Source organism: Dromaius novaehollandiae, chromosome 1, assembly GCF_036370855.1.
Source record: "Dromaius novaehollandiae isolate bDroNov1 chromosome 1, bDroNov1.hap1, whole genome shotgun sequence".
In the NCBI taxonomy this organism is placed as follows: domain Eukaryota; kingdom Metazoa; phylum Chordata; class Aves; order Casuariiformes; family Dromaiidae; genus Dromaius; species Dromaius novaehollandiae.
Genome location: NC_088098.1, coordinates 112,831,731 through 112,840,451, shown reverse-complemented (window position 1 = coordinate 112,840,451; position 8,721 = coordinate 112,831,731).

Sequence of the window (8,721 nt, the reverse complement as noted above, 5' to 3'; positions counted from 1 at the left end):
TGGACTTTGGTCTCCTTAAGAAGGCCCACTGTTGTTTTTGCTTAATGTTGCATATAACTTCTTAATATAGAAGAAGACCTAGACAGTCTTTGCAGCAATAGCACCTAGGAAGAAGGAGGAAGAGGTAAGTTCATGTATATTCTTTTAGTCCTTCCCTTTTTCTGAAGAACTTACTTGAATAAAAAGGGTACAACCACAGGTTAAATTACTTTTAACTTGCACAGCTGCTTTCTGGCTTCTGTAAATGGTCATGATGGTAACATGAAAACAAAATTTTCATTTCGCTGGATTCTAATTTCCTTCACCAGTTAGTCTGTGAAACGGCCTGGACTTGCCAGAGTTGCTGTGTGTGCTCATATTGATCTAAAGGTATTTTAACTCTGGCAAGTTCTGTAAGACAAAACCAACACCAAAAATGCAGTGCGGTTCTAAAGTGGGGAGGCTTTTAAAAGTGAAAACCCATTCGGTTGGCATCTTCAGCACCTGGAGATTCACTGGGTTTGAAAATGGGCCCAGACTTAGATCCCACAACTAAAGAAAAGATATGAAAATACTTTGATGAATATTATTATGTAAAAATTTTCTGTCAGTCTTGCCTAGAAATGTGAATCAGTGTTTGTTTTCTTGGCTTCAACAAAAATGAATGTTTTCTTGAGAAATTTACTTTCTACCAAGGATCTTATCATTTTATTTTATATGATATATAAGATAAATAAATGGGGATTAATTAATTTTATATGGTATTGGAAATGTTTTTTTGAAAATACAGTTTGTGATAGTTTTTAGAGAAATATTATGAGGCTCCATTCCCTGATGTATAAAAAAAGGATATACATGCATTTCCTGCATCTTTGGAAATGTGCATTTTTTTAAATGTGCTTATTTATGTTATCATAGTTACATTTATAAAATCTGGAGAAAATGTGAAAAGTGACACTCTGACAGATATCTAATTAAAAAAGTGTCATTTTTTCTGTTTCCTAGCTAAGATGCATAGACATTTCATTATTCTAAACAAACAAACAAAAAAGCCCCAAAAGTTGAGCTACAGCTCAGCATTCCACAATTTCAAGGATTTTGCCCAGTGTTTTCTCCCTGCCAGTGTGCCTTCCTGGTTACTACTGGAGGATGTTTCTTCATCTTATTTCTGTGATGTCAGGTCTGCACTTACTCCATGCAATTTGTCCAGGGTCATTCTCTGCTACATTTTTAACATGCTTGTAGAATGCATTTGGGAACTGGACACTTGTTAGGGTCTCAGCAACTTAAATATATATTAGCCATGCTATTGGTTGAGGAAAATGTTCTTGTTCTCCCGGTGTTTAAATTAAAGGCAGGCAGATAGAATGTTATTAAAATTATTTATTTCTCATAGCCACAGTAGATAACGCAGTTACCTATGAAAGACTTGGTGGACAATATGAAAGAGAAGGCAATTTGCTTATGCTCAAATACCTTAGAAATGTCTATTTATCCTTTTACCCTCATCCCATTTCTCCAGCTGACTTCCTGTATGTTTTGCTGATGCTCACCTTGTCAGAGATTTTTATCTTGTTCCTTACCTGTGTCTGAGGATATATCCATTAGGCCATAAAAACTAATATTAATTGATTAACCCTTTCTCTGTTAAAATGTATTTTTCTGATTTGGGAGATTATCTGTCCATTCTTACTAGCTAAAACTAAATTTCCTAGAAGATGCAAATGCAGGACTCATCTCCTGTACTTGATCAACTAGTTAACTCCCTGTATTAATGAGGAATAAAATATTTACCTTCCCATTCCCTGCTGTGATGCATGTGTTTTCCCTTGCTGGTGTCTCAGTGGGGTGTCCATCCATTTAAACTTTATATCAGGCTGGGTGTAAGTGGAATAAATGCATGTATCTCATTAAATGCTATTGATCAAACCCAGACATGAGCATAATTAACTACTGTGCAGTGACAGAGGATTTTCTATCTTCAGCCTCAGTACTTTTTTCCTACAGAGAGTGTGCACGGAAAACAATTTCCAGTCCATTTCACATTACTTCAGTTCTCCTTAATATTAATTGTCAAACAGAAGTGTTTACAAATGCTAATAATGGTCCTATGAGGAAATTTATGATACCTGAATAGAAATATTGCATATTTTAGGTGGTTCTTTTGGACCTTGTGTTTTTCAGCACACTCCCCTAAATCAAAGTTTGTATTAGGGTCTTTGCTGTATGTTGTTAGTTTAACTTATTTATTGGAAACAATAGAAAAATTAATAGGAAAGAAAAGGACCTTTGTATTTAAGGAAGTAGATCCTAGATCCTCACATATACCTAGATACTTAACTCCACTTGATGCAGTCTAAATTCTCATGTGGTAATATTTACCTAGCTCTGCTTAATTCCATTTGCTGAGGTCCAGACTTGTATTCATTAGTTTTTACCACTGATAAATCTAATTTAAAAACTATTTTCAAGCCATGCTTTTAAAATTTTTAATTATAAAAATAAAGATTAATCAAAAAATTGCACATGAAAGAGTTAAGCTATATTTTACTCTGTAATATACCATATACAGTGTCACTTACAACATTTAATCTCTAACGTGAGCACTCACCTAGAATGACAGATGGGACTCAGGTTTCATAAATGCCTACTGATGTCTATCAATCTGTAGATATTACCAGTTGCTTGTATTAAAACTTGTTTGGTTTAAGCGTTTTTAATATCATGTGAATAATGAAAATACTACCCCCTGGCTCAGCAGCGCTACCCAGCATCTCTTGTAGTGAGGCTTGGGGTGCCAGTGCGGTGGCTGCTTGTGTGGTAGGGTGCTCACTGGCTTGTGTTTTCTTCTCTTTCCCAAACCACTTCCTGCTGCCAGAAACGTGCTGCTCCAGGATCTGCTCTGGTCTCACGGCAGGAAAGCTATGCAGTTCACAGCAGTCCTTCAGGTTGAGCTCTGCCCCCTCACCGGATGGGGCAGCGGGGTGTATCTCTATCCCTCCTTCACCAAAAAACAGTGGTTCCACAGAGGATGGATTTGTGCTGGGAACAATGGAGCTACATGAAGGAAGACTCAGACATTCCAGAGCAATGTATAATCACCCAGTTAAGTGAGCAAATGGTTATTTCAACCTCAGATAGTGGAAGGAGACGTGTAGTCACAATGGTGAAGGAGTTTCTGTATATCAAAGTGTGAAAATAGGGACTAAGGACAGCTCCTTATGTTATATTGCAGCATTACATACTAATAGGATGCTCATTTAAAAATAGTGTGGTTTGGAGATTGGGTGTTTGTGGACCATAGAGATTGTGAACAATCGCAGAATCACAGAATAGCTGAGGTTGGAAGGCACCTCTGGAGATCATCTAGCCCAACCCTCCTGCTCAAACAGGGTCACCTAAAGCACATTGCCCAGGACTCTATCCAGATGGATCTCCAAGGATGGAGACTCCATAACATCTTTGGGCAACCTGTTCCAGAACTCTGTTACCCTCACAGTAAAGAAGTTTTTCCTTATGTTCATACAGAACTTCCTGTGTTTCAGCTTGTACCCGTTGCCTCTCGTCCTGTCACTGAGCACCACTGAGAAGAGTCTGGCCCCATCCTCTTTACACCTTCCCTTCAGATGTTTATAGGCATTGATAAGACCCCCCTTCCTTCAGTCTTCTCTTCTGCAGGCTGACCAGGCCCGGCTCTCTCAGCCTTTCCTCATAGTAGAGATGCTCCAGGCCCTTTATCATCTTAGTGGCCCTTTGCTGGACTTGCTCCAGCAACTCCATGTCTCTCTTGTACTGGGGAGCCCAGAACTGGACACAGCACTCCAGATGCAGCCTCACCAGGGCTGAGTAGAGAGGAAGGATTACCTCCCTTGACCTGCTGGCAATGTTCTTCCTAATGCAGCCCAGGATATTGCTGGCCGCCTTTGCTGCCAGGGCACACTCCTGGCTCGTGGTCAACTTGTTGTCCACCAGGACCTCCACGTCCTTCTCTGTAGAGCTGCTTTCTAGCAGGTCAGCCCCCTGCTGATTTTACCAGGTTGGCCAGCCTTCTGGCAAAGGAAAAAATGCTGATGGGCTGTGCATACCCTGAGGCAGAAATATGGGAAGGCAAGACTGGGGAGGGGAGAAGATGGGTATTTATGGAGGTGTTGGTCTAATGGTTTGAGTCCTTCTTTTTCTCTGTATGGGAAATGAGAGTCAGAGGTTTGTGTTGGTGGGCAGTAAACTAAGCCGGATAAAATTCCCAGACTCCAAACTGTTTTGCCTATGACACACGCGTTGGCTCAGCACAAGCCCTTTTGGCAAGTAAGTAACCTGGAGACAGTGACACAGTGACTTTCTGCTACGGAGAGGAGAAAATCCTGGAGAGCGAGAGAGGCCCCCCTCTGCCTCCTGCCTCCCGCCAGCCCCTGGGAACAGGGTCTTATCTTGGCCTCCCTTTCTTTTGCACAGCGTGGCCTCAGCAGCTGGGTCGCCAGCATGAAGGAGCAAGCAAGCAGCCCGAAGAATGCCAAGATTTGTGCCTGACACTTGAATGAGACGGTGGCAAAAGTGTGCATCACTTCTGCTTGCGTCTCACCCTGCAAACACTGAGCTGGAGACACCGGGCCCAACTGAGCCCTGATGGGGGAGCTGGGCTGTTGACACCCATGGGAGTTGGGAGTCCTTGAAAAACTTCTCTCTCTCTCGGGCCCAAGGGGGCTGCAGGCACCCAGCAGTGACATCCAGCCTGAAAAGGGAAGGTCAAATGCAGGGGAAGGCTGAGGACATCCCCCTTCAGCAAGTGGAGGCATCGGTGCTGCGCTGGAGACATTAGCATGGTTCTGCCCCATGTTCTCCATGGAAAGGAGAAAACTGGGGGAAGCAAGGAAAGGGGGGTGAGAACTGGAGGACCAGCAACCTGAGGAAGGCCCTCGTGTTGAGCACTCCTGATGGGTGGAGGGGACACCCTTGCAGTGGTTGTCCCACGGCCTCAGAGGGAGGCTCCAATTCCTGACTCACGCCATCAGGCTACTGCTTTGCATGCCCAGAGACATGGGCCATGCCCGGGGGGCCTCACAGGCTGTGGGAGGGACACAGCCTTTGCCCTGGGCACAGAGCTGGTGGCTCTCCAGCAGTCCCTGGGAGAGGGGCTAACGCCAGCGGAAGGGAGAGGAGCTCTGGGGGACCACAGCGCTGCCTCTCCGGACAGAATGTTTGCTGGTCTCCAGTCCCGGCCGCCCCAGGTGAGGGGCAGGGAGGTGCGGCGCCCCTCTGTGAGGTGGCCTCGAGGCTCTGTGACCTCAGGGCTCTCACTGCTCTTATGCGTGCACAGGGGCTCGCCCAGCTCGGTTCGTCCCAGGATCCTGCTGAGCGAGTGCGAGTGAGCGCGAGTGCGAGGCGAGGAGGGCCGGACCTTTGGAAGGTGCAGGTTCTTGTACCTTTGCCTTGGATTTGCAGCAGCTCTTCAGTGCTGACCCCAGGAGCCACCCCTGCTCCCTGCGTGCCGGGCCACCGGGGCCGCTCAGCGTCCCATGTGGCCCGCGTGCGTGGAGGGGCAGAGGGGCTTTTGGGAGCACAGAGGAGACCTGCTGCCTGCTCCACGAGGTCACTTTCCGCTGAGGTGAGCTGGGCTGGGAGAAGCTGCAGGGAGTGGGCGCTGGGGTAGTGGGAGGCAGCACCATGGGAAACGCCTGCTCAAAAGCCTGTGCTTATGGCATCAGTTTGGGAGAAGGCAAGAATAGCAGTTGTGTAGCTGAGCCCTCCTGGGGGAGAGGCCAACAGTGCCCGGGGTATTTCCTCCTAACCAGAAAGAAGTAGCTTAGGCAACTTCTTAGCCTTCTTGAAGATTGCTTTATCCTTTCCTGCCACAGCTCTTGTGCTCCCTGGCAATGCCCTGGCCCCACACCAGCCTCCTGTCTCCCCAGAGTCAGGACTGATTGTGATGTCTCTCTCCTTCCCAGAGCGTGGTAGCAGCTGCTGGGGCACCTCCATGGGTGAGGAGCTCCTTCCCGGCAGCTCTTCCCGGCACACTGCAGTCACCATGCCCACAGCTGCTTCTCCGGCCGCCACGTGTCCAATCTGCTTAGACAGGCTGGACAACGTGGCATCTGCAGACCCCTGCATGCACCAGTTTTGTTTTGACTGCCTGCAGCGCTGGTGCAATACCAAAGCTGAGTGCCCCCTGTGCAAACAGGGGATCAGGTCCATCCTGCACTCGGTGGCAGACGACGATTTTCAAGAGCTCATCGTCGGGCCGCCCGCAGGCAGCTCCGCCACCACCTTCCAGCTGCGGGGAGCGGCCTTCTTCCCCAACCTGCGCTGGACACTTGCCCCGGCAGCCCCACCACGGCTGAATCCCTGAGGACAACGCTGGGGTGCCGGGGCCGTCGGGCTTGGCTGGGCTGCGGCAGAGGGAGGCAGCACAGCCAGGCTGAAGCAGGAGCCTGCTCTGCCAGCAGATGGCGCGTCCCACAGGAGCCCCTCTGAGGCAGGTGCCAGAGCAAGAGCAGGGGCCGCGCTCCCACCGCCCTCAGCCCCACGCTGCAGGGCAGGTGCCAGTGGAGCCCCACAGCGACCTGCCAGAGCTCTCGGTGGCCACTTTCCGCCGCAACCCGGTCCTGCTGCAGAGGCTTCTGCCCTGGCTGAAGCAGGAGCTGCGCTGCATCTTTGGCATCCGCCAGACGCTGGCCGCAGCAGTGGAGTGCATTGTAACCACAAATGTGCGGCAATACGATGTGGGCAGCCTGGCCTTCGCAGATGACCTCTGACCATTCTTGCTCGGCCGCATGGAACAGTTCATCCGTGACCTCACCACCGAGGCCAGGCGTGCCAGCTCCAGGGAGGCCGTTGCTCCCCAGGCGTCCTGGTCTCTCCATGCTCCCGCGGGCAGGCAGGGACGCCCGCAGCCTCTTCCTGGCGGGAGACCCCTCGAGCTACAGAGGGGTCGCCAGCTCCCACACAGGGCCCATCCCAGAGCAGGAGCTCCCCCAGGCCACAAACACCTGAGCCCCCAAGGCCATTGCAGCCCCAGGGCCTCCCCAGCAGCCACGGGGAGGCTCTGCCGAGGAAGCCCCCTGTGATGGCAGAAGAGGGCCAAGGCCACTGCAGGCATCTGTCCCTGCTGCGATGACAGAGAGCCAGGAGTAGGAGACGGAGGCAGTGGCCGGCACTTCCACAGAGGCCGGTGCCGGCAGCCCCTCTGCTCCCGGCAGGGTTGGGAGGGTGTTGCTTGGGAGTCGCTGGCTTGCCCGAAAGAGGAGGGCGAGCACTCCCCAGGCCGATTCCCAGCCTGGAAAGAGACCGTCACGGCGGCAGCGCTAGCGGGGACTGCGCAAACAGAGCTTGCTCTGACTCCTCCAAATAAGACAGGAGGAAGATGATGCTTTGGCCTTAATAAATGTATTTGCCCTTGAGAACTACTCTCTTGTTGTGATTTTGTTGTCTGAAAAGCAGATTCGTTGCCCGGTGTGCAATAAGCCAATAATTACACACTCAGGAGAGACATTTGCTTATTTATTTCTGAGTTGTGCAGGCCTGGGTGCTCAGTGGTTTCCAACAATTCAAGCACACCCCTCTGGCTTTTCAAGTAGCATTTATACAAATAGACTGCAAGGTTTGCAACTTTCCCTCTTACACTGATTGGTTAGTGATTTACATACAATTATAATTTTGCTTACACACCATTTTACTACTACACATGCTCAGGGGAGGGGTCTTCACCTGGGCACAGGTCTTTTTGGCCTATGGGCGTGATTTTTTGTATTATAATGAGGACAGTTCAGTTAGGGATACGTGGACTTCCAATTCTTTTGCCAAATTGGCAATACGTACCTAGAAATAAAACATTTTGTTTTAATGTTTCTTTTAGGGCTTTAGCAGTTCTAGGATGCCTTTGATTAAAGAATGCTTCTTTTCAGAAGATACAGATAGAGGTTATCCTAATCTGCCCAGTTTAAACAGTATGAACATTCTTTCTGAGCTTCCAGGGTTGTCTTGTAACAATTCAAGCAGAAATAAGACAGCAAAATCATTAAGAAAGATAATTTTGTTGACATGGACTTCTCTTAAAAGCGCCTTATATTGGAATGGCTGCATACAGAAAATGCTTTTTCCCCCAACACAACTCTAAGTATTGGTCTATATAAAAGGAGTCACTTCTAGAAATAGAAAATCGAATTAGGAACAGCTTTGTTTAAGCATCTGCTAGCAATGGAAAACATATTTTGTCTTTAGCCAAATATCTGAAATACTGTTTTTATTCTGAAAGCATTTTGCTATTTTATATTCTTCTTTTTGTTTTGTAGATTTCATGCTGTAGTCACAACAGTGTTATTAACACCACTAACTTTTTTGTGTTCCTTAATAAAGGAACCTATGGTTTCAAATTAAAAAACACCACCAGCATTAACATTTGCATAATCATTGTAGAGGAGTGATTAGACTAATCAAAATTCTTTGATTAAAGAATGTTTCCCAAGTGTCTGTCCCTGGTAATTACTATGCAGCCACTACATTCCAAGATACTATAATTGAAGGCGTTTGTGCAAATTTTGTTTTCCTGGCAATTTCTTCTATTTTTTCTATTTTTTCAATTTTTCATTTTTTTCATTTATGCAGATTTATATATAGCTGATGCAACCACAGGGCTTTAGGAGCTGGTGTTTTCAGAGAAAGAGCAAATATTGTGAAACTTGCAATGAAATGACAAGTGCTAACAACAGTACAAAATTTTAAGTTCCATTTTCTTAACCCACAAACAGA